Source organism: Manis pentadactyla, chromosome 5, assembly GCF_030020395.1.
Source record: "Manis pentadactyla isolate mManPen7 chromosome 5, mManPen7.hap1, whole genome shotgun sequence".
Lineage (NCBI taxonomy): Eukaryota > Metazoa > Chordata > Mammalia > Pholidota > Manidae > Manis > Manis pentadactyla.
In genome coordinates, this window is record NC_080023.1 from 11,711,879 (window position 1) to 11,738,998 (window position 27,120).

At 43.8% G+C, this 27,120-nt stretch overlaps 1 long non-coding RNA gene across 1 annotated transcript; it reads left to right on the forward strand.

Moving 5' to 3' along the window:
- On the forward strand, window positions 1-27,003 carry LOC130683930 (uncharacterized). The gene is made up of 3 exons (XR_008998063.1): window positions 1-283; window positions 13,407-13,473; window positions 26,092-27,003. It is a non-coding gene; the product is annotated as an uncharacterized LOC130683930 (long non-coding RNA).
- Window positions 27,004-27,120: the final 117 nt, after the last annotated feature.

Here is a 27,120-nt window from a genome sequence, read left to right on the forward strand (position 1 = left end):
GATTTGTAAAAAATCATGTTTTTGAGTTACAACATAGATGTCACCTGACTTTCAGGAAAGTCAGAAGCAAGACCAAATTTCAAACTTGAGAAAGGGATCTGAGTCTTTCTATTTCTCAAAGACACATGACCTGGGAGCTGGATCTGCTGCAAATATTGGGAATTGAGATGAAGAGCAATTGATGAGTTTTTGCTGTGCACTCCATTTTTATTTCATTTCTTTACTGAAGACTAATGGCTATTTTTCAGGCAAGCAAGTGAATGAAGAGCCAGAAGAGGAGAGGGTAAGTGTACTGAGAGGGTGAACCAGTTGGATGGGAGTTAGGTATAAGAACATTCTAAAAAGTTAAAGATGCCAAACAAAGGCAAACTTTTACCTAATTCTTGAAATTGAAGAAGCTCATTCATTGCACATTTTCATATTTCAGAAGTTCAGAGTATCTTAAATTTGATGTGTTTGTTTTATGTTTTTTTTTTTCCTGTAAAGCTGTTATTTACCAATGACACACTTAACCACTAGAGGCTAGTTACAATAGAGGAAATATGCCATCCTAAATCCCCATATCCCACTGATTCCCACTTTTATCCAAGTCAAGAAAAGCTCAGTGGTGATTAACGTCCATCATCTCCACAGAAAAGGAAAACAAAAAACAAAAAAAACCCCAAACCTTAGTATAGCTTGGGAAAAGAAAATATGGCGGATAGAAATCAGACCTCGGGGAGATGAATGTTGAGCCCAGGAATGGGCCCCAGGCTTACTGAAGCTCACAAGAACAATTTTTCGCTAAGTCCTGCAGTATCTCCTGATTGTGGTGTGTGACACGGATCAAATTCAGGCCCTTATTTGTGGCTTAACCCCTTCCACTTGAAGCCCTGGAGCCCTCTGAGCAGGGGCTTACCCACAGCACACTCCCCAAAAGGCTCTGCAGGATGGTTTAGAAATCTCCTCAGCAGCAATTGGCAATGTGAACTTAGAAAGCTTAGCAGTTAGTGTAAGATTTCCCTGTTCACATATCCTGAAGAAGAAGGTAAGTAAAACACCTGGTAAGGAAATGACAGAGTCTGTTCTCAAAAATTGTCAGTTCTCTTCCTTTCTTCCTCCAAACTCGGCCACTCATCACGTTCTGCTTCACATCCCGGACCCTCTCCTGGGATTGCCTCTTCCTGCAGAGTCCGGCCCGGGGCCTTGGAGAACAGCGCAGTCATGATCGCAGTAATCACTGCAACAAGAAGAAAGACAGGAAGAACACTCAGGATTGCCCTTAATGAGCAGGTGGCCGCTACTGTCATTCCTTTTAAAAGGGGAACAAGGGGGAAAGAGGCTTAGAAAGATTAAGTGAAGTGCCTGAGGACACCAACATGAACGGGTGGAGCTTGGATTTGAACCCAGAGAGTCAGACTCCACAGCCTAATTCTTTTCATATTAGAGTTGATATGGAAGGTCTCAGCAAATGCTCATGGAATCGGTCAACCATGCAGCACTCAGGGACATGGGCGAGCCATTCTTGCCTCCTCTCCCGAGACGGCACATGTAAAACGGGGTTAGTAATGACAGCTCTGTCATAGAGAGGCGGGGGCATTAAATGATCTGCTGTATTTACTGTGTATATTTACTTTATAGCTGCCAACAGCTTTTACACACATGGCGTCATTTTGTTCTCAGAAGCACTCAGAGAGCAGAATGAATGGCAGCTGTTAACACTTACATCCTGGATCATAGTGTAAGCACTCAAAACAAGAAGTCCTGTGAGTCAAGGCAAGTTTTCAAATGGTCGCATTGAACTGGCATTTGGACCTCTCAGAGCTGAAGACTGTATGGGAGGAGAAGGTAGAACACCTTCCTAGGGAGGAGAAAGAGAGAATAGTCATGCTCTGTATGGGTCAGGGTGGATGTAGACTGATGTCCAGGTGGCAAGAGAAGGCCAGGCTGGGGTGCGGCGGGCGGAGAAAACAGTATGGGTGTGAGAACTAGGTTCACGTCCCAGCTCTGGCATCCGCTGAGTCGCTCAGGGACATGGGCAAATCATTCCTGCCTGCTGTGCAGAGATGGCACATGTAAAATGGGCTCAGTAGTGACAGCTCTGTCATAGAGAGGCCGAGGCATTAAATGGTCTGCTATGTTTACTGTGCTTAATGCAGTTCCTGATGTGGGGTTAGAAGGCAACAAATAGTGCTTATTATGGGGGATCAGGACCACTTGCATGAGATTTAAAGAAGGGCTGTGGTGGCCCCCAATTTGGTTTTCATATTATCCAAGGTTCCTAGTCATATGGGGCATATTTTCCAGTGACATGAAAAGGGGATTCATGGCAACACTTTGTACCTGAGCCCTAGAGCAGACAAGTCACATCGCCTTCCTGAGCCTGTTTCCTCTTCGCTATAAAATGGGAGTAACATCTATCTACCTCCCGGAGAGGGTGTGAGACCCGGTGAGATAATGCAGGAGAAAATATTGGGAAGAGCACGGGACCCAGGCAGATAACTGGCGTGGTGGTGATGATGATATTACAGTTTTTCAATTATCGTCTGGGAATTTAGGGAGACATAGAATTTCTATAAATCTGACTCTATTTAAAGTTCCCTTGTAGAAACCCAATATGTAATGGAAAACCATGGCAAATATTCAAGGGAAGTAAAATACTGGAATAACTAGCCGGTATCAGCTGGTGCATAAACTGAAATACAGGAATGGCCGGCAGAGGGCGGCAGACAATCACGTTGGTGTGGTAGCTCATTTTCCTACCTATTCAGAGTGGCCTGGACAATTTTTGCTCTGTGCAGACCAGACGGTACAGAATCCGAACACTGGCCCTCGCTGTTGTCTGCATGCTCTTGCATCCACGGGGTTAAACAAATGAGCACTAGCCCTGATTTGAGGGGCTGCTGTTGAAGTGCAGTGGTCATCTCGGATCCCACATTTCAACTGCTCTTCCTTACTGATGTGTGCCCTGGGGTCTCCCCACTGTCTGTTTTTTCCAGTTCCCCCCAGAACTCTTTCATGCCTTCACAGTGCCCAGAACTTCTCTTTTCTTACACTCCTTCAACCTTCTCTCAACCCCATGTCCAAGCCAACGGGTATTCTTATTGGGTCAATCCCCAAAATATATCCAAAATCTGACTGCATCTCACCACCCTGGACAAGCCCCTAATTTCCTCAGATTGTTGAAAAGCCTCTTTGACCGGTTTCTTGCTTCGGCCCCCCCTTGCAGTATGTTCTCCTTAAAGCAGCCGGGAAGGTACTTTTGAAACATGAAGCAGACCCCATCCTGCCCCGGGTCAGGACTCTGCAGTGGCTTCTCGGTGCACTCAGAGCAAAAGCCAAATGGGCCATGAGCCCTACGGGGTTCTGCGCCTCCCCCATCCCGTGCCTCTCTGCCTCCCCTTCTCCTTTCTCTCTTTCATTCATCTGCTCTGGACACACTCCCATTCCTCCATCCGGGGCCTCGCACTGCCTGCTCCCTCTGCCTGAATACTTCCCCAGGTCTGTGCATGGAGAGCTCTCTTCCCTCCTGTGCCACGGCTTAAATGTCTCCCTTACTGTGGAGTCTTCCTTGACCACCTATGTGTGCTGTAGCCCCCCACCCCATGCTTCTCGTAGCCCTCTGCTCCTTCTCTGCATTATTTTTCTCCGTATTTATTTATTTAAAACTTTCACGGTGCTTCCAGCGTGCTGGATACTCCCCTAAGCACTTCCAAAACACCTCTCCAAATCCTCACAAAATCCCTATGAGGCAGGCCTTATTATTATTTATTTGCATGTTGTAGGTGAGGAAACTAAGGTACAGAAAAGTTAGGCAGCTTGATCAGAGTTCCAGAGTTAGCGTGGGGTGGGGTCGGATTGAACACGCCTCACTTCTCCCGTTGCACTTAGCACCATCTGACCTAGTCTTTGAGGATATACTTACTTTTTCTGTCTCTTCTTACTGGAATGTAAGCTCTAAGACAGCAGGGACTTTTGTCAGTTGTATTCATTGCTGTATTCCTAGAAAAGTGCTAGTATATATTAGGTGCTCAGGAAATATTTGTTGAATGAATTAATAAACTTACCATAAGCAAACTACATAATGAAGGAATGGTATATATGGTCCAGCGGGGCAGGGACTGTCTGGTTTTCTGTTAAGACCCCTGTGTCCTGAAGAATGCCTGGCCTACTGCTGGCACTCAGTAGGTATCTTTGAGTGAACCAATGAAGGTTCAGCTTCTGTATCGGTAAATGAGTAGGTGGTGTTTGAGGTCCCTCCAGCTGGCAAGCTGTCATTGCCCTTCATTCACGCTTTCTTTCATTTAACAAACACTCCGAAAGAGAATCACTGGTAATCCCCCGAACGAATACCACGCCTGGTACATCTGTTCTCGATAAATCATAATGGAGTGAATCTGTGAGCAAGGGGATGTTCTTGGAAGTGCATTCAGCATGGTTCTGTGCATTGTGGTGCAGATTGAGGGGAGGAAGGAGGGCAGGGAGGGGACCCGTGAAGGTACCACTGTAAGATCTACGAGAGAGGCAGTGAGAGACATTACCAGCGGGGTCTGGGCACCGAGAGTGGACAGTGCCGTGGACCGGGGGTGGAGTGAAGCGAAGCCCCCTTTGGGAGGGGAGGAGGAAGAGCATGGTTTGGGGTGTGATGGTGTCAGCTGTGACGACACATCCATTTGCAGAGATCGTTAAGGAGAGGGGAAGCTGGGAGCAGAGCTGCAGAGAAGAGCATTAAAGAAGCAAGAATAGATGAGATAGAGAATGGAGTGGTGAGAACGCAGAGAAACAGAACTTGGGGGAAAGGGGAGGTAGAAGGGCAGGAAAGAGACTGAGAAGTGAACCAGAGAGTGCAAAGCTGCGAATCTCTACAAAGAGGGACGGGGGCTGGGGGGGCCATAGGGCCACAATCTCCCAAGAGATCAAAGACAATGAGTTCTGAAAAAGTAAGCCATTGATAAGCCTCAACTGGGGAGAGTTGCGCTGGGGGGCGTCCGGTTGCAGGGGCAAAGCAGGGCGCAGGCAGCTGCTGGACAAGGCCTTTGTTCTCCTCTGGCCGGGGCTTTGGGCCGGTTACAGATTCCCTGGGCTTTAGGCTTTTCCTTGTGAAATACCATAGCATAACATGCCTCCACAAAGGACTGTGAAAATTAAGAAAATAAGCAAATAAAGTACCTAATACCCACTAAGTTTTCATTAAATGGAAATTGCAGTTGATGATAAGAAATACAGTTTTTAAAAAATGGAGATAAGTTTGGAACTGAAGAGGAGAATTTTTATCTCAGACCTTGAACAGTAGGCGGGTCAAGGAAAACCCTGTGATCTGTCAGTGGATTTTGTTTTTGGTCACTCCTGGCCGGAGGCAGAGATTCTGCAGTGACAGAGAATCAGAGGCCAGATGGAGTGAGCGGACAGTGCCCTGGGCTCAGGGAGGAGGAAGGACCCCACCACACCACGATGCCTCTCAAAGGCAGGAGCAAAGGACAGAGCAGTGGGGAGTGACAGCAAGTGATGAGTGTGACTGGGAAGAGCAGGAAAGTGCTGGAGCAGTCTGGGTGGGGGACTTGAGCAGTTACTCTGACAGCTAAAATCGGTGGCATTCGTGGAGCGAATTGAGGCCTACTGCTGGGTCCCCTGTCCTTGAATGGTTGTTTTCCGTCTACAGGCATAGATTGGGTCCTACTTTGGCTGACTCTGGGATATGGAGATGAGTTAGGTTGAGTCTTTCCTTCAAAGAGCTCACAGTCTGGAGGGGGAGCAGGACAAATCAAGTGACAAATTCATTCATTTATTCATCATTCCAAAAGCTTTATTAAGCCTCCAGGGTCCACCAGTCATGGCACTAAGACATCATTGCAGTCCCTCAGCTCTCAGCGCCCACCTCCAAGACACAGTTTACAGTAAAGGTCTGTTTACATGTCTGTTAAAGGTCTGACTCCTCTGTCATCTCTAAGCTTTTAGGGAGCAAGCACTCTATCTTTTTCATTACTTTAATTCCAGTAACATAGTGCTTATTGGTTGAAACTTAAGTATAACATATTAAACAAATGAAAATTAAATCATAAAGGATGAAAAACAGCAGATCCTAAAATCAATACAAATAGCAGCAAATTAACCCAAGAGTGCATCTTATTGATAACCACCCAGACACAAAGAATTAATTGAGTCTTATTTGAACCTAATGCCCTGACTGTGTATTATTAGGTATATTCTAAGGGCAAAAATAACCACAAATACATCTTGAACTTTAAGTAATAGATTTGCATTGACATATGCCACCTTTTGTCAGTTAGACCAAGTGAGTATGGAGAACGCGCATGTCACATGGAGGAGGCAAGGAAAGGGGGTGGTGTTGGATCTGGATGAGTGGGATCACTGTGAACTGACACGTATCTGCAGATGCAAAACTATTCAGCTCCATTGCTATTTGCCATATTTATTTTCATTCCTCTGAGGCCCTCATTTAACCATATTTATTGATGTTGACTTCATTCCAGGCACGGCACTGAGCACTTTACGTGAAATATTTCATTTGATCCTCACCACTACCTTGTGTGGTATGTACAGCTGTTAGAGGAACTTACCCAAGGTATTGGTGGTCTGACCCCAGAATGGTGCTTATAATTAATCACAGAGGTAAATAGGTCAAGTCATCTTTTCGCCCCATCTTAAAGCACTGCGTTCACTTGCGGCACTAAACTTGATCTGACTACTGAAATCAATAGTTCGGGCCTTACATGGGAACAGAAGACTCTTGAGAATCATCTTATTTGTCAATACAAATGTTTCTGTTCCTTTGGCATGGAGAGTATTCCAAGGAGCCGAGGAGGCAAAAAGACAGGGTTTTGGATCCGGCTCTGCGAATCCCGGCCACGTGACCTTGTACAAGTATACCAGACCTCCCTGGGCCTCTTTTCACTGAAGGAGCTGGAGGGCACGGGGACTCACAGACTCACATGTCTACAGGGCTCAGTAGGTAACACAAATAAGTAGAATGGCCTGATGACATGGGTTCTGTCTGTGGTGACAGTGATGTCTCAGCCCAGCCCTGTGTGGCCAGGCAGGTGTGCAGAGCTGAGGTCCCCAGATATTCCTACTCTGCAAGACTGGACTCTAGACTTTTATGTGACATTTTCCAAACCTCAAATTAATAATAAAGATATAATAAAGCTTGTGAGAGTAAAAAACAAAACAAAACAAAACAAACAAAAAACATGCTAATATTTGGTCCTCAGGCCAACACCTTGTGATTTGTGGATCAGGTGAACTCTTCAAGGATTCCTTATAGAAAAAGAAATGGTCCTTTTCAGAAGGGAGAAGGTGTTTCTTGCTTCACATTGTGATGTTCAAGCTGATTATCTGGTTTACCTTCTCAGAACCTTTCAAGGTTACACTGGGATACGGGACAAGCCCTGGTACCTCTCTGGGCTGCCATCTTCTTACTTGTGGAATGAAGATGCTTAAGTTCTCTGAGGAATAGGGACTAAAGCTAATATCCACTGAGAACCTGCTGTATGTCAGGGACTTTCCATGAATCATACCATTTGTATTAGTCAGGATTCTCTAGAGGAACAGGACCAAAAGGAGGCATGTGTGTGTATATACATACATGCATTCCAAATACACACATATAGAGAGAGAGAGAGAAGGAAAGGGGGGTTGATTTATTTTAAGGAACTGATTTGTGTGATTGTGAAGACTGGTAAGTCTAAAATCTGCTGAGTGGGCTGGTAGGCAGAAGACTGAGGAGAGCTAATAGTGAAGTTCAAGTCTGAGGGTTGTCTGCTGGCAGAATTCCCTCTTGTTCTAGAAAGGTCAGTCTTTGTTCTATTCAGGCCTTCAACTGATTGGATGAGGCCCACCCACATTAAATTTGCTTTACCTAAAGTAAAGGTCAGATCCAAGCTTGCGATAGATTCCAGGATCAAGAGAGCTGACTGCAGGACCCAGAGCTCTAGTTGTGACACCCGGGGAGCACTCCACTAGGGCATATTGTCATCCAAGTCACCTTTCCATGGTCTACATCATAAGTGCTCCTTCGTGAGGTCAGGCAAGGCAGTGGCCTAATGAACCGGAGAATCGCTTTCCTACACCTGGCCTTTCCCAAGCTCGGCCTACATTCCATCCCACAGATACTTACTGTGCGCTTGTTGTGTGCCAGGCATGGTGTTTGGGGGCGGTGGTTAGAGAGGGGTGTGAGACACATCCTTGCATCAGTGTGCGGGTCTAGTTAGTGAGCAGGGCAAACACGGTGCTCTGACTGGGGCCCTGGGGAACCAGGAAAGAGAGCCCTGGTTTTTGGTCCCTCCAGCTCTCTGGTCCTGGTTTCTACCTGTATTTTGTGTCCTTGGAGCCTAGCACACTGCTTAGCATATAGTAGGTGTGCAGTAAATTCCCACTGAATGTCTGCGTGGGTGAGGGAGTAAATGAAATCATTTACTGCCATGTCTGTACCCTTTACTACATGGTTACTTCCTTAAGGTATATGATCTCTCCATGGCTCAGTGTCTTCAATGGCAAATGGTACTAATGATGATACTCATCGTGGAGGTTCTTGAGGATCAAAGAAGACAATGAGTTGAAAGTGTAGAGTGCCCAGTACAGAGCAAATGCTCTATAAATACTACTTCACTGTCATCATCATTATTAGTTTCTGCCCTCCTGGCACCCAATTACCTACTCAACAGGTTACTGTGGGTGATAAGTGGGTGAATGAATTAATTTATCCTGGGCTGCTGGCAGAGGGGGGCAGGCAGACCCTGTCTTTCTTTTCCTCTCTTCATCTCCTCTTGCAGTTATGTCCCCTTCAAAGGCCTTGCTAGTCCTTGAGGCCTCAGAGCCCAGGGCAGTGGGCAATGGAGGTTTGGTGCAGTAAGGATGCAGGCCCAGGAAACTGTCAGTCATCCTTTTCCTCATGAATTTCCTCATGAACCTAGTCCCTAAATCAGTCACATCTCAAGATGAGTCCGGAGCAGATAAGGAATTAGGGCGTTCTTCGAAGGGCAGGAGAGCAGGGCAGCCTTTCTGCCTCTCGCACAGCTAGCACTGCCCTGCACGTGATTGCCTGAGACGCTTTCATCAACAGAGCAGCCAAGAGCCCTGCTGGGCAAGGGGAGCTCTCTCTGACTGGGGCCTGTCCTTCCCTGCGGGCAGTGAGGACTCTTCTGGGCCACTGGCTTCCCTCACTTTTCCATATACTATCTCTTCCAGGGTAGGACTATTTCCAACCCTTAAAGAGGATGTGTCTGATGCTCTAGGCGTCTCTGCTCGCAGGCGGGTAGGTGGAGACTGCTTTGAGGAGGGCATTGAGATAAGGTTGAAGCAACTTGCTGACTGGCCTTGGGCAAGTCGCTGAACTTCTCTAGGCTTCATTTTTCTCCTCTGCGTAATGAGGGGGCTGCACAAGATGATTGCCAAGATTGTTCTTGCTCTAAAATTCTATGATCTTCAAACCATGGAGTCAATAAATCCCTGATCAGCAAACATGTATCCTAAGAAATGCTGCTTTAGGGAGATAAGCAGTAAGCTTGTAGACTAGACTTGGAATCTAGCAGATTGTGTAAAAGAGAGAACCATGTAGATGTTCATTAGAACCAAGGAAGGTGGTCTCTCCTTGTGTTTGCAGTCAGAGGGACAAAAGCACCCAGTGTGTAGCCACCACCTGCCATCTGAAACCCAGCTAGCTTCCAGTGATTGACAGCAGTGATTCCCACCCTGTCTAATAAGGGCAGTCTAAATCCAGCAATTCTCTGATGTGTACCTTATGATTTCCTTGAAAATGATGAACATTGCTAATTCCCAGAAATCCTTGCTACACTTTTGTTTGTTCCAAGACCAGAGAAAGTCAGGAACACTGCTTACAGGGATCAACTCTCTTGGCTTCTCATTTCCCATCTCCTTAGTTACATCATGTTCAATTAGATCAGACAGGGCCACTCTGGATGTGACTTGGCCTGGAGTCACCAGAATGGCCAGACTCATCATTTGAAAGGCTTCAGCTTATCTACATCCCACCCTTTTTCTTAGCTTGGCAGAGATTCATTAGCACCGGGAAAAGGTTACATAAAAATATCCACTTTTCAATTAACCTTCAGGTACCCTTGTATGAATTCAGTCAAAAGTTTTTGCCAGAGAGATGTAATAAAATATGTTTATTTGAGCCAAGGAAAAAACAAGAAAAACAAATATATTTGGAGGGAAGGAATAATATTCTAAAATGTTTTGCCTACATTTTATCCTTTTAGCTTTAGAGTGGCAATATATTGAACTTTTTTTCTGAATTGAAGATCTAATGTGGCTCGCTAAGAATGTATTCTAAGTAAACATGCAGCAAAGAAAAATTAGTGGACATACTGTCTAGATGAAAGATCCTAGACTGGGCTGACAGAAGACTCTGAGGGCATTTAGGGTTGTTCCCAAACTCTCAAGTCTAGGATTTTCCTTTCTTGATATTTGTGGTGTCTTTGCCAAAGATTCACTGCTGGGAAAAGTTTATGTTCGTTGTGTAATCTATCTGAGGTTCACGGGAAGTACCTAAGAATCCCTTTTTCTCAGCTTCAAAATGCAAATGATTCAGAAAACACTCGGGGTATTTATTTTAGGACTAGAGAATCAATGACAACTCTGTATATCCCAAATATTGGAACTCAAAACTTGCTCTTCAACTTCTGTTAGATTGACACATCTTATTTTTTTACATCTTGGACTTTTTCGGAGAGTGGAGAGAATTTGGGGTCATATGTAACATAAAAATTACAGCAAATGTTTATCAAAATACTTAATACAATGAAGATTTAGTTACAGAAGGTTGTTTTATAAAATAATTTTCATAACTTTGGATATAATTACAAAACAAAATTTGGGAACTATGATAAAAAGAGGAAGAAGACAATAAAAATTTCTTCTAATTCCATCACCCAGAGATAACTTCCATTTTCATATTTTTGCTGTAAGGTCAAACTTAATGCCTGGCAAAAAATATGAGTGCTCAAAAAATACTACTTCATGGACTATGTCCTCCGGTGTTTATTATTATGAAATGGATATTCTCACACATACCTTTTTCATTGCAATCATGGCAGGTGAACTGTTTTAGAATCTGCTTGTTAAGATGTTATCTCAAAATTACAACCACAATGAGTTTTCTGTTTCAAAACAATACTCCTGGGAAATACCTTCATGACTTGAAAAAAGTTGGTAGGTAGATGATTCCCTGAGGCAGCCCGAGGTGGATGTGTGTAATGGGAAGGTTATTGGAGGGCTTTGGTGATCAACACCGCAGGAGGGGAGGCCAAGGAATCAGGTTCGGGCACAAGGCGGGCTGAGGCTGCTCTTCAGTGTCAGCAAAGGCCCCAGCGGATGCCAACGGGAGCTGGGACGGCCCTTCAGATGGTCGCTCCTTGTGGTGAGGATGGGAACACTGACCCGTCTTTAGGTGAAGGTTGTCATGACTTTGGGGGAACCGGATCTCTTTGCCAAGAGCAATTCTGAAGGGTACTCAGCAGAGAACCATTAGCTGCCCAGCACTCTCAGCAGTGGGGGCATGAGGAATGAGTGTCTGGGGCCAGCAGGGCATCTGAGCGGTTCTCTCGCAGTGCCCACTCTGCTGTGACGCATATGCCAGGGATGCTGGGGGTCCATCTTGGTTTTTGTTTCTTTGGACTCTCTATTCATTCACACCTGTTGGATTCTGTCCCTGTATGATGGCAAGTAGGGTGTGAATTAATTAATACTATTTTCTTTCCTCACACTGTTGTCTTCTATTTGTTACTATAGCCTAAATGCAACTGGCTTATTCTTTTGAATATCCTTTATGAACTTGACTTCTGTAAGTTGTTCCACTCCCACTTTGCTGAAGAAAGGTGATCTCGTTGGGCTCCAACATTCAGAAAAATGAGACATGATTCTAAAGGAATGTAAATGATTATAATGGCCGAAAATTTGGATCCCAAAATATTCTGAGAATTTCTAGGAATCATTCTAGAATAATAAAGCACCACCGGCACAATTGTGTATTGTCCCAGGGTCTTGTAATCACTCAATATCCTTCAAATGGATGGCATAATTTAAACAGATAAAGGTGAAAACCGTGTCCATTTTACCACCTGTAACTAGGATGAACACTTTTGGGTCCATCTTTCCAAAGTCAGCTTGGCTCAAAAGATTACCAAGTATTTGTTTTCTTCAGATATGGATGTTTGTCATGGTAAACATTAAACAAGAGGATGTTCTGGGAAAATAATTAAGTTTAAAGGGAACTCAGTTGCACTGGAAGATACAGAGAGGGCTTCAGGTTTGGTGAAACTACAGAGAACGACGGGGCAGGACTGAGAGGGTGAGACCTGCCCCCAGCTGAGCCTCTGCGTCAGCCCCATCCAGGCAGTTACAGGATCAAAGCGCTCAGCTTCCAACAATAAGGTGCACACGCCCTTCGGTCAGGCACTCCCAGGTTTACAGCAAGGCATGATTTCCAGAAACCTGGAGAAAAATCTGCTTATCTCTGGGAGTGAACTCCGAAAAACCTTTCACACACATTGACATTTTTATTCCCTAATTTCATTCCTGTTCGAGGATACTAACAATCATTTATGAAACTTACTAATCAGTCACCTTAGCAAGAGTTTTCATTTGCCATTCCTCCTCGTCCCAGTGCTAAATATTGTGAGTTGTCACTTAGCAACAGAAATACAACCACCCTCTGATACCACTGATGGGAATAACTGACAGTTCCTTGGCATTTCCCTGAATATTTAGGACTGTGAAAGATCCCGAAGGCTGTGTCATGCTTCAGCAACTGATTCTAAGGAAGCACTTGTATGGTCCCCATAGCACCAAGTGGAGTGTACCCTTTGCTAGATTGCCACTTAATTTGATTAATTAGCTAGCCAACCAGAAATCTGAGTTTTAAGCAATTTGTTGCACCTAGTGTTTACCAATTACAAGGGTGATATTTTGTTCTTCATCTGATTTAATTTTGTTTTTTTCTCAACCAGGGTATTATTTCTTGGGCCCTTAAAGCTCCAAAACATATTTTTAAGAAAAAATTTAGAAACTTCAGAGAAGCACAAAGGTGAAAAAAATTCATAATTTCACCATACAAGGACTGTAGTTCTGCTCATTTTTCTTTCTAGAATAAAGAAAAAGAAAGTAAACATTTTTCTTCTTAAGGAACTAGCTACTCACCTCAACATTTTGTAAACACCAGAAATACATAACAATGAAAAAGAACTCACTCATAAAGTTACCCCTGCTGATCCTTAGTATTTTTTCCATGAGTTTTAAAAATTGCTTTTAAATACTTGAGGGCACACTGTAGACATCATTTTCTGCCTTGATTTTTCCTTTCAGTTTTTATTTATTTTTATCAGATTTTATAGATACACATAGAATGAAAATAATTCAAAAGACTTGCAAAATTTTTTCCTCTTTTCCAGAAACAAACTTGTTCAACTCTTTTGCTGTGTCTTACAGTGCATGGTGTCTTAGATGTGACAAATTGGGGTATGTATCAAGAAAGATTAAGGAGTTAATGCTCTTAACTCAAATGTTTACTGTAGTGTTATTTCTGTCAAAAACTTGGAAATACAACCATCAATCAAATAGATAAGTAGAGCACGATACTCTCCTGTTGGAAGATTCAGTTGCGCAGTCATAAAAATTAGCTTTAGGAAGAGCTCCCTATAATTTGGAAAATCCCTATGTTGCCATGTTAAGGGATACAAGGTGGGCTGGAGACATCTGATGAAACACGATGGATGGAACACAAGCATTTATTCTTGCTGACTTCCAAAACCACCCCAAGTGAGAATGGGACATATAAAGAAAGGGATAAATCCTTTAGAATAAAGACCTTGGGAGAAAAATCAATGGAAACTACATTTGGACGGTAGAAAGCAGTTAGCTGAGTGGACTTAATAAATCTAAAAAGCTAAATATAAGCTAGCATGAGGGAGGCCAAAGAATTCATTTTTATACTGCTTGTTATGGGATGACTTATATCTGTCCTCCCCCAAATTCATACGTTGAAGCCCTAACCCCCATTACCTCAGAATGTGACTGTATTTGGAGACAGGGCCTTTAACTAGGTGATAAAGTTAAAATGAAGTCGTTAGGGAGGGCCTTAATGCACTGTGCCTGGTGTCCTTCTAAGAGGAGATAAGGATGCAGACGCGCGGAGGGGAGATCTGTGAGCACGCCGTGAGAAGGCAGTCATCTGTGAGCCAAGGAAAGAGGCCTCCGAAGGAACCAACCCAGTTGACACTTTCATCTTGGACTTCTAGCCTCCAGAATGGTGAGGACATAAATTTCTACTGTTTAAGCCACCCGGGCTGTGATACTTTGTTATGGCAGCCCCAGCACACGAATACACCGCCAATGCCTCAAAAAGAATTGATGACAACAGATACCCCTGGAAGTGAGAGGAGAGCACGTGCCAGACCTAGTGATTCCTTAACTGTCTGTGCATGAAGTACTGGAAATCCCCATGCCCCCTTCTTGAATTTACCCCCTTCACCTTGCCAGATGATTGGAGGTTTGTTTTCTTAAGGTTATAAAATTAGGAAGATCTCTAGACTGGTGGCAAATATAACATGAAAGAGCAGTAGTACAATAAAAAAAAAAAGGAAGGGTTAAGTAGAATTTACACTGAATTCTAACTCCTCGTTCCCACCCTTTTTTTTCCCACCCAATCTCCAAAAAAACCTGAAGTGTGGCTTTGCCATTCAGAAGTGATTGGAAGAATCTCCTCTAGTGAATCTGACCAACTAAAGGCATCAGGAGTTTCCCCAGTGAAACAGCCCAGGCAGATGACCGACCCTACAATGAAACCCACTTTCAAAAAGCAGGAACCCCCTTGTCCCTTGCATTCAGAACTTCCAGTGGGTGCTTCAAAGCCAACTCATTATCTTTCCTGGGAAAGTCATGCCCCTCCTACTGAATTCCCTATGCAGCTCTCCCAACGGAAACCCTTTTCATGGATCCTCTCTATAATCACCAAAACCCAGCCCTGCATAAATCAGCTTATTAGCAGAAAACAGATGCTATTCTCAAAGGGTAATTGAAGAGAGTTTAAAGAAGGCCAATTTTCCAAAGGTGTGGGCAGGGTTAATGGAACCAACAAGGGATGGTGAGGCACGCAGGGGACAGACAGTGGAGGACTCACAGCTGTAGGTATGAGTGTTACTGCAAACCGAGGAGAGCTGCTGTCATTGGAGAGGGGCCCCCTGCTAAGAATGGTGGCCAGGGGTGAAGAAAGCAGCCGCTCCCCAAATCTCAGCCTGGAGGGAGGATCAGGATGATAGACCAGCTGATTCCGGCTGGAATGTGGCTAAGACTGGAACCCCTACGCAACCCCGCAGTGCTGGAACCATGGCTGTGTTTCAGGAAACTTGTCTAAACACCCCCTCTTTCTTCCTATTGCACTCCCGTCTCCTGCCAGGGCCTGCTATTGGCTGAAGCCAACCAGATGCCGGTGGGTATGGGATCCTGGAGCATGCGTGCCGTGAAGATCAATCCTCAATGACTGTCGGGGGTTCAGGACACTCCTTAGATCCTGCTCTTTTGCACATTCTCAGGACTGTGGTATCTGAACAGCTCCCTCTGGTGTCTGAGATCTGTTTTATCTGGATATCTCAATTGAAAGGTCCAATTTACTTTCTTGTGACAATTTCCACGTCAGTTATGTCATTAAGTTATAATCAGAAAACGTACAGAGAACATTCTAGGTGTCTAAAACAGGAGGAATTTAATGCAGGGAATTTATTACAGCAGTAATAAAAGACCAAGGAGCCAAACTGGGACTGGAGATGAGTCACAGCTGGAAGCCATTACTGCCTTTAGGCTAGAAAATGAGAAGGGAAGTCTGTGTCACCAGAACTAGAGGCCAGGTCACCTGGTGGAGGTGAGACCATGACGGGCCTGCTGGGTAGGAGCAGGGATCACCAGAGATGCCAAACGTGCTGCAGGAAAAGCTGACCTAGACAGAGAGGGTGGGGAAGCAGCACCCACTCCCTCCTTCCCTTCTCTCTCCAGTCTCCCACCAACTCCTCCACTAACTGAACTCAGCAAGAAGCCGGAAGACAGGGAGCCCACTGGGGACAGCCCCCCTAACACAGAGTAGAGCAGGGCAGAGGGAAGAATAAATCTGAGGGTGGTAGGGCCCAGTGTAGTCCACTGAGAACAGAAAGGATTCTTACAGCAACAACTTTCTCCCTGACAATTGTCCAAGAATTCTAGTGGTCTTCTCAGTGCTAGAGTTAGCTCTGCCCTCAAACATCCTAAATCAGAGTCTGTTTTCTGGCCACACTGCACCACTTCAGAACACTGGTCTGAACTTGTCAGACCTAGATAAGATGCAGTGACTCTCTCAGGGGGTTCTACTCTTGATGGTCACACCGTGACAACTGGACCCATGCTTGGGTTCTCATTGGGGGAAACCTTTTGTTCAAATTCAAATGCTTCACAAGTCCCAAGAAGCGTGGTCATTGGGCCAACATGCTGGGGTCAGATGGGGGTTTCAATCTGAAGCACACACCAGCCAGAATCAGCCCTGCTGTCATGGAACCTTGGCTAGGAGCCGGACTTTCTACCTCCTCTTACTGCATTGCCCTCTGGAAGCTTACCCTCGGCCAAGATGACTTCAACCACCAAATACATTCTACTCCTGTTGAGGATTAAAGGAGAGGTTTTCAAGTCTTCATCCTTGTTCTGTAGGAGGTTCCTTAACCCCTAAGAAAATGTCCAACTTTCACACAATAACCAACTATGTATATCAAAGGAGAATCGGGAGAGTCAATTTGTCAAAACAGAGATGTTCTATTAAAACTCCCCTGGGATGATGAGTGCTTATTGAGTCAACTGAAGGCCTTGTTAAGACACAGATTCTTGGGCTCCACTCCCAGAGTTCCTGTTTCAGAAGGTCTATCTGGGGCCTGGAAAACTGTATTACCAACAGGTTCCCCTCTGATGCTGAGGCAGCTGGTCTGGGACCACTCTCTGAGAAGCCCTCCTTTAGAACCTTTATCGTTAATAATTAGAAACAATGTCAAGAAGGCGAATTCTTCTGTGTAAGATATAGTATCACAAGCCTATTTACTTGAAAACTTGCAAACTCAGAAGGCAAAATTGCAAATACTGTCCCTTCAGCCTTTGGAGCCTAGGCCTGAGGGCTGAAGCACTGGGCTGACCTGTGGACAGAAATTCATAACGGGGTAGGAAAAGCCAAGGTGCTTTAAGGACAATTCTTTGTATGTTGGGAGAGGTCATTGTGTTGTTTCCTGCCACCGTCTGGTATTCAGTTATTTGTGTTGTTAACAGCTATGCATGGGCTTTGGAAACCATTTGTTGCATCAGGGATAGATAGCTGTATATAAATGCCTTCTGAAAGAACAGATCCATCCATAACTCAATCTTAAAACCTCCTAGTTAGACCAGGCGTCTTCCTCTCCCCCACACTCCATTGATTACTGAGTTATAATTCAGTATCTATATCCACAAGGTTTTTCTCTCTCTGAGCTTTCCATCCCACTATGCTTTTCTTATCTTTACATATTACATCTGGCATGAACTATCACAATGGCCTTTTCCATGAGTTAGGACTGTGTCCACTTGCCAAGTAACAGAAAATCCAACCTGAAATGGCTTAAACAAATACAGGTTTATTTCTCTCATGTAACTCGAGTTAAGAGGTAAGTGCTGGTTAGAATTGGTTCCATGGCTCTGCAGCGTCAGTGTCTTCATACTGTGATTCTCCCGGCCTTTCTCTCATGTTTCCTACCTATTTGTCACCACATGACTGCTCTGCCCTCCAACATTTGAGTTGAAGGAGGAAGAAAAAGGAAGGCTGGCATGCCTTTATCTTTTATTAAACAAACAAAACAATAAAGCCTTCTCAGAATCTCCTAGCAGAACGCTCCTTTCGTTTCATCGGCTAGAAATGTGTCACACAAGCAGCTCCAGCTGCAGTGGAGCTTGAGAAAGTATTTACTTTTTTTCTAGCCTTTAGAGTAAGAGTGGCATGGCAGAGAGGGACTGGGAGTATTTATTGATTTGGCAAAAAAAAGTAAAATGATGTACATAATATTAGTTTCTTAGAGCTGCCATGACAAATTGCCATAAAGTGGGTGGCTCAAAAGAACAGAAATCTGTTCTCTTACAATTCTGGAGGCTAGAAGTCCAAAGTCAAGGTGTCAGTGGGGCCATTCTCCTTCTGAGACTCTGGGTAAAAACCTTCCATGCCTCGTCCTAGTTCTGATGATGGCTGTGGAGCCTTGGCATTCCTCGGTTGGGAGCTTCAGTACTCCGGTCTCTGTCTCTGCCATCACATGGTGTTTGCCTCTTCCTATAAGGCTATTAGTCATTTTGCATGAGGGCTCCCACTAATGACTTCATCTTAATTTGATTTCCTATAAGGTTACATTCACAGGTAACGGATGTTAGACTTCAACATTTTGGGGGGGCCACAATTCAACTCATAACATCCATGTAATTATTACCCTTTCTTTCTAGTATTTACTTTGGACTATCCTATGCACTGCATATGTCTCATCTTTTAAAGTTGTGCCAACATTTAAGAAAATCTACATAAAAAAAAATCTCAGCTCCCAGGACAGAGAATGACCCTTTGGTGATTCATCATCTTAAAAATGATTCATGCACTATTAAAAAGTTCAGCTTTCTTTTAAATGGAAATTCTATTTAATTAAAATATGATTTGATTTACACAGGTTTTGTTTACATAAGACTTTTAAAAGCCTGGTTCTATTAGGAAAAGTAAGGCCTACCTATAATAAATCTAGTGAACATACTTCAAAATACTGCCAGGAAGCGCATTACCTTTTGCTGACTTCTGAGTGATTATAAATTGAAATATGTCCGATTAACTAATTAGAGAGCAAGTCAGTATATAATTGAGAGCTGAATTGTGTGGTACCAGCTAAACATGCTTGTCCTTTGAAGCCTACATTCTGTAATTAAAACCTTGAAATTCAAGTTTTTGTGTGCAACCAGAATGGAGTGTGAGGAGGAGGAATAAGAATTTCACCAATTTGGGAGAGCCTGGATTTGTGTTCTAATCTTAGCTCCGTTGTTCACTGTTTTTGTGACTTTGGGTGAGGTGATTAATTCTTCTAAGCTTCTGTTTTCTCAAAATTTAGTGGTTTAGAACAATAACCATTTTATTATATGCAATTCTGGCTCAGGGAATCTATCCGGGTGCAGCTGGAATGGCTCATGCCTGCCTCCATGCCGTCTCAGTTGGGTGGCTGCCTGGGACTGGAGGTCTCAAGAGGGCCTCACTCACTGGCCTAGTGTCTTAGCCGGAATGGCTGGAATGGCTCGGCACTGGCTAGGACGACTGGCCTCACTCTTCCTGTGGTGGTGGCTGGAATCACTCATATGTCTGGGACCCAGATTCTCCTGCACATGGTTTCTTCTGTCCACATAGATAGCTCAGACTTTTTTCATGGTTGTCTGGACTCCCCTCTGAGTGAAAGAAGAATCTACATGGCTCCTTAGGGTGTGGGCCCAGAAGTCCTGGATGTCACACTGGCTGCATTCTATTGGTCAAACCAAGTCATAGGGCCTGCCCTTATTTTACAGCTGGGGAAACTGACTCCTCTCCTGTCAGGAGGTGGGGCACAGTCATCACCCCTGCAGCCGATTAACACAAAAACCCCTGAGGAAAGTTCACCTTTGCCTCACTTCTCTACCAGCTTGTCTTCTCAATGTTAGTAGAATTTAAACATTTAAAGAGTACTCAAAGCCCGTCTGTGGGTAGGAGAGGATCTTGAAGGGAGAGAATGTGGACAGTGAAAGAAAAAGAAATCACACACTGAAAATTAACTCAGACCGACTTGTACAGATTTAAACCTGGAACTGCAAACACAGTCCTGTCTATCTCTCACCAGTCCTGTATCCTTGCAGACAGCATTAATCATTCATGAAAACTTTCTAATGAAGTCCGGGCATGTCCTTACCATTCTCCTTAAGACAAAGCTCTAATTGAATATTTCAAATCTAATAGTTTGAAAAAGAGAAGGAGCTTATCTACCAAACCGCCTCAGTGGCTGCGGAGTAGGGGAGGTGTGACTATTTTAAACACACTCCCCCGGTTGATCCTCATATATCCTGCCCTCTCCTACTTGAGGCCACTGTTTTAGCCTCTTAGTTTGGAATAGCAGAGTACCCTTAATAAAATAATTTTCTAACAGGATTGTATTTGGTTCTCACAGCTCAGGTGAAAGATGCAGAAACCGAGACTTCAAATGGAACAGTCTGCCCAAACCCCACCGGACAGGGGTGACCTCAGCTGATCTGTTTATACAGCCCATAAAGCCTAACTCAATCTCACACTCTCAGAATCACGGACCCTGGAGGCCAAGGTGATGCCATCAGGTCCAAGCCCTTTGTTTTGCAGATTAGGAAACAGGCCCAGGAAGTCTAAGGTCTTTCCAATGGTGAAGTTCGAAAGAACAAGTTCACCTTAGGGCTGGATCCCAGGTTCCTTTTCACCTCAGTTCCAGCAAAGCCAGTCAACACAACCCCGCTGACTTCAGACTTGTGGCTCATCTGTTTGACTGCCCCTTGCTGTGAAATCAAGCAGAGAAGGTACTGGTTTCTCACAGATCCTAACCCAGAGCCTAAAGCAGTTCCTGTGCCTTAATTTTGTTATAAAGACTGTGGAACACTGAAATAAATCTTTAGGTTTAAAATAATCATATTCAAACAGGATGTTAAGGATATGAAATATGCTACTCTGCCAGATTTTTTTTATTACCTTTGAACTAATATTATAATAGGAGGCATTTCATGCAATATCCTGAGGTACTTTATTAAGAGTGGAATGTTCTAAAACTATGATGAGTTATTTATGAATTAACCTCCCATTGCCAGTTTCTCAAATTTATATGATAAACATTCAATGTCTCCATAGAGAGGTTTTCAGCTGGAAACTATGACTTAGAGACATGAGACAAGTCAGGGATTGTCATTGTTTCATACTATTTGGAACCAGTCACTCACCTATATTAATTTGGATATAGCCTCCACAAAATCTGTGTGAGATGAGCATTATGAGCCTCATTATGAATAAGGAACAGACCCAGAGAAGTTTTCCATCTACCAACATCTGCACCCACACACATTACTGATGCCGGGGTTCTTGTTTGCGGAGCCGAAGAATCAACTTAGCAAACACCCAAGGTAGGAAAGCCAGGGAGAGGCCTTTATTTAGAGATAAAGCGAGAGGACAGAGCTTCTGGCTCATGCCAGGAGGGGACAAGAAGAGCCCACAGTTGTGTGTTGTCTAGGGGTTTTATGGGCAGTGAGGATTTGGGGGAGCAGGATAAAGGGCTTAGGGGTGTGGACTTGTTAAGTGGTCCCTGAATATTTCAAATTAACTTAACACAAAAAATCTACTGCTCTGATTTCCCTGAGATACGGGCATCTTGGTTAGGGAGTATATCAAACACTGCCTGCCCAGCTCCCAAGGTGGGCTGAGTATTGTCTGTTTGCTAAAGAGTAAGTTAAGAATCTTATTTGTTAACTTCCTGGGTAATAAAACGCAATCTTATTTTTAAGATGGAATCCTTCCTGCCTTTTACTGTGTTGTTTACGGCTGGGCCTGCATGCTAAATTAGTTGCCCAGTTTGCAAATCACCTCATCAGGTCTGAAGGAGGAAAGACAGCACATAGGCCTGGGCCTTTTAGCATGCTAAAGTGAGTCTTACACATGATTACAAATGATTATCATAATAAAAACATGTGCTACTCTTCTTTATCTGGGGAATATTAATTGATCTCACTGAAAAATGACTCTAGAGCTTAATGTTTAACATGGAGTTTTGGTAGGGGGTTTCCTTGCATGTAGCTACATTGCTCTGACTGTAAATATCCTGTCTTGCTTTTTCCGGAGGCCTTCACCCTCCTCTGACTACACCCACGGTCCCTGTCTCACTACCACCATAGATGATATCAAAAGCCAGGCACTCTGTGGACCAGAGGTTACTCCTCAAGAACGTTCTCCCAGAAATATCCCTCTGTTGTCTATAACATCAATGTTTGCTTTTTGTGAGGTTATTCTCATCAGCACACAAACATGCGGTTGATTTTCACATTTTAAAGAAAACCAGGCATACAAACAGAAAAATGTTTTTCTGGACTCCTGGATAGGTAGTCTCACTTCTTAGCTCCCCTTTGCAGCAAAATGCCATGGAAGAGGTGACTAAACACACTGATTCTGATTCCTTTTCTGCCATTCTCTCTGGAACTCGCCCTGTAGGCCTTGTGCCCGCTGCTCTACTAAGAGAGCCCTTCCAAGGTCCTAATGACCTCCATGTTGCTAGATCCGTTGGTCCTTCATCAGTGTTCACTTCCTTGGCACTTGATACAGTGGATCATCACATCCTCAGTAACCCCTTCTTCACTTGTATGTATCCACAAGTGAGAACACCGTCTCTCAGTGTATGTCCCATCTTACTGCCTATTCCTTCTTGGTCTCCTTTGCTGCTTCCTATTTCACCCCGATCTCCTCATGGTGGAGGCCCAGGTTTGTTCGGTTTGTTCTTGGACTCCATCTACTCCCTTGCTTACCTCTAATCTCATGACTTTAAATACCATCCATACACTGTGATCTGCACAATTATCTCTCTTTTCCAGACCTATTCCCTGAACTCCAGACGCAAATATTCAATGATCTCTTGTAATTTCCAGCTGGCTATTTAAGAGCTGTCTCAGATTTAACTTATCCCAAACAGATCGATCCCTGTCCACACCCTTCAAAATCCCTACTCAGTTCTCAGGCTTCATCTATTTCAGTCGTTGGCAGCTTTCTCCTTCCAGGTGGTCACGCCAGAACTCTTGAGGTTGTGCTTGGCTTTCTCCCTCTACCACACCCCACACCAGCTGTACTTTCAAAGTATATCTAGAATTTGCTCATGAATTGGCACTTTTCCTGTTGTCCTTATGCTTCAAGATACTCTAACTTCTTATCTGGATGGATGCTGACAACAGTCTCCTACCTGGGTCTAGCTTTTCCTCTTGCTGCTTGTCGTGTGTTTTCCACAAAGCAGCCCAAAACACCATCTTAAAAGAAAGTGAATCATTTTATAAAGCATTTTTAAGTAAATGTTAGTTTCCTTAAATTAAAGGGCTTAGATTGTGAGGAGGCTAGGCAGAGGATGGGCAGGAGTTTACTGTGGAGAGCAAAATGCAAAGAGGTCAGTGACATAATATGGATAATCCATCTAGTATAATCAGTTGTTGTCTATGGTTATTAACTGTTAGTTGAATGTGGCTTGCTCACCCACACTGAGGTTTGCATTCTTTAAGTGAGCTCTTCAGTTCTGTAGTCTTTGTGCTGGGTCTTGTTCCTAGCCTGGGGCGCTCCCCTTGACTGTCTGCCAGGGCACCTGTCAAACCAATACTAGTGGCATTATTGCATGTGGATGGAAACCCTCTCTAATGTGGGTAGCTCCCACTCATAACGGCAGTAATGGCCTTCTGTGCAGTGCTTGTTTTCAACCACTACTTATGATAATAGCAAATACTTCTCTAGGGGCTACTTGGTGCCAAGCACTGTTCTGAGACCTTTATAGGTATAAACTCTTTTCATCCTCAAAAGAACTCTAGGAAGAAGATATGGTTATTATTTCTCATTTCCGCTGAGATAACTGAGGTATCCTGGGTTTAAATAACTTGCTCCTTTCTAAGAGCTAGTAAACAATAGACTTGGAATGTGAATAGGGTCCATCCTCTGAACCACTACAATCCTGTGCAGTGGAAAAACGCAGGTGTCATAACTGTCCCCATTTTACAGCTACTAAATTAAGTCTCAATGAGGTCGAATGACTTGTCCAGCATCTCACAGCTTCATAGCTGGAAAAGCTAATATTAAAATCTTCCTTGTAATTTTCCATCTTATTCTACTGCTTTACATGTCAGACTATTTTAACATGATATATAATTAACATGTTATCTACTCACTATAATGAACATTTCAATTATGAAAAAAATTACATTTCCATTTTCTAGAATGTGGATATTTTTTAATGGAGGAAAATGACTTACAAGAAAGTTCCAAGTATGAGGAGTGAATGCCCAGTCTTTAACTCACCTTTAGGGGTGGGTTCCATGTGAGAATTTTTTGTAGTGTGCTTGTTTATTTGGTCAGCGTCCTCAGTGAGACACATGGACCCCTCAATCCTTGTTTTCATCCTCCATAGTTTAAACATGAGATTATCAGAAGCCCACATGAACATAACCCATCATTGCTGAAACACGTAGGCTGTCTTCTGGCAGAGAACGTGAGACTTTGGTCTCAGGAAAGTACAGGCAGCTTATGGTTTACAGTGTGGACTTTGCAGGTTCACACACTCAGATTTAAGTTCTAGCCTCTCTGTTCCCCAGTCATGCAACCTTGGGCATATTGAGCCCTTCAGAGCCTATTTCTTCACCTGCAAAGTAGGAATAAAAATTCGCATCTCATATAGTTGTTGCATGGATTGAATGAAAACAAAACATAAAATGCCTAGGTTGGTGGTGTTGTGTTCAATAAACAATAGCAGTCTGTTTCATATGACTTCTACCTCTGGGGGCTCCCCTATGTCCCAATAGGCTTTCTCCTCTGGATCCACACCATCTAAATATACCTGGTAGAAGAAAAGAAAATACAGGCCAACTGAAATGGCCTGGGCTGTGTCAGGTCCTAAGAATTCAAAAGTGTTCTCCCAGGTTATTCTGTGTGAGCAATGTGGTCAGAGGTGAGGACAAAACGTTAGATCCTGGGACTCATTCCTCCAAAGCCTCCAGTCTAGTGTTGCACGAAGGAAAGTGGAAACGAGGCAAAGAATGCCAGAATAAGAGATCTGCAAGTTGGAAAAGAACTTCAAGGTATTATCTGGTCTAGTCCCCTGCCCTTAGCTAAACAGGATGTTGGTTACCTCTGTTTGACAGATGAGGTGCCTGTGGTCCATTTGGGCCAAATGACCCGGCTTCGTGGTGTGAGGGCTGCGCAAAGGAGAGAAAACCCAGGCTTCTGTGGGTCTCCCAAGCAGCAGATCCATGTCACAAATTCAGATGCCCACAGAGGCGGATGACATGAGTGACAGCAGCTGTGACAAAGTGGGGGCAGTTCCAGTTGACTTGTTACCACACACCCTGTGGTGTTGCTAGACCTTCAAGGGTTTTTTTTAGAGAAGCCAAGAGTGAAGGGCATTTTGATTTTTATGTAACGTTTTCATAAAGTTGGCAACTAATTTCAAATGCTAAAAATACTGTGTAGGACTCCAAAACCCACATGTCATCTGGCTACCTTCTGTGACCTTTACATGAAGCTCAATTCCTGGTGAAAAGGCTGTTGTGGTCTGTTCCCAGACTCGAGTCCCAAGGCAAAGTGTTGGCAGCTTCAGGACTCTTTGATTCTTCCTGTTGTGTGTGTGTTTTTGGGTAAAGGAAACAACTTTTTATTGCAGTATAACACACACAGAAAAGGACACAAATCAAAAACACACATCTTGATGAGTTTTTCGCAAGATGAATACGCCCAGGAAACCAGCCCCCAGGTCTAGAAATGATATTCCTACCACCCCAGACACTTCTTCAATGCCTGTGTCAGGGACTGCCCACCAAGGGGACCACACCCTCTCTTCCTACACCAGGGAGGGTTTCTGTCTCTTTTTGAACTTCATATAAATGGAATCATAGAACATATACTCTTTTGTGATTTGACATCTCCAGCTGAGCACTTTTTTAATGCAATTCATCCCTATTGTTGTATGTTGTAACTTTCTCATTGTTATTTTTGTACTGTATTTTACTGTGTGAATATGTCACAATTTATTCATCTATTCTACTGTTGATTAGCATTTGGGGAATCCCGGTCCAGAGTTACGAGGAATAATGTTGCTACATTCTCATACGTGCCTCTTGGCGGACCTATGTATGCATTTCTACTGGGTATGTATTTAAGGAGTGAGTCATAGGTTATGCATGTGTTCAGCATTAGTGGTTGCCACAACAATGTTCTCCAAAGTGATTGTCACAAGGTAACTCTCCCAGGGTGTGAGGGTTTGGTCACTCCACGTCCTTGATAACACTTGGCATTGTTTATCTTTTTCATTTTAGGCCACCTGTGGGTGTGAGGAGCTGCTGCATTGTGGTTTCAGATCTGCTTTTCCTTCAGTTTCGTGTGAGAAGGCTCTTACCATCAGCCGTACCACTACTACTTAATCTGTATAATACCAGTTTAAAGTCACCTCCTCAAATGGTTCTCCAATGACTTCACAGTAGGGCTAAACTCCAGGCTTTTCTCCTGCCATGTCCCCCAAGTGCCTTCATTCAAGTCACAAAGAGTATCTACCCTTCCTGATTTTTTCTCAGGTTTTTTCTCTTTCGTGCTCTTTCCCGGATTTGGTCCTTCCGCATGCAGTTTCATCTGACTGGAACCCTGTTCTCTGACATCACCACCTGACTGCCACAGTTCTCAGCATTCAGCCCAAACATTGCCTTTTCCAGGAAGCCTCTCCTGACCCTCAGGACTTAGCTGCTTATACTGTGCCAAAATGGCCAATTTGCTTATTAACATCCATCAGTTCTCCCAGGGTAGAGGCAATTTATGTGGTTATCACACTGTGTAAGTTGCAAGTGTTTGTTGAATGAATGAGTGATTGGGCATATGAAGGCATTAGTATGGGAGATTTGGAAATGGGAGCAAAGAGAGATTTGACCGTGGGATTTATCTAAGAGGGCTTTTTAATAATAATACTAGTAATAAAAATGATGATGATAACATCCTGTTTGCTTTGTTTGACTGGCTTAAGCAAAGGGTTGGTTCTGGAAAGCACGACACAATCTTCATTCAGTTCAAATCCAGAGGTGGAAGAATGTTGAGAAATGCTCCAGGCTTATATGAAAATGAGCTCCTTTAATCATAGCAGTTACTCAGTAGGCCACGGGGAAAGTGATTAAAGCCGATGATTCACTGTAGGGTTCAGTGAGAAGTTGTTTCAGCCCTGCCTTGACGGCCATGGGTGGAGAGATCTGATGTCCTTTCAGCTATCCTCAGGCTCAAACACGGTTAATACAAGTTTGATCGTGTAGTATTTCCCTCCAGAATTATGAAATGGGGAAGCTCTTATAATCCAAGTATCATCT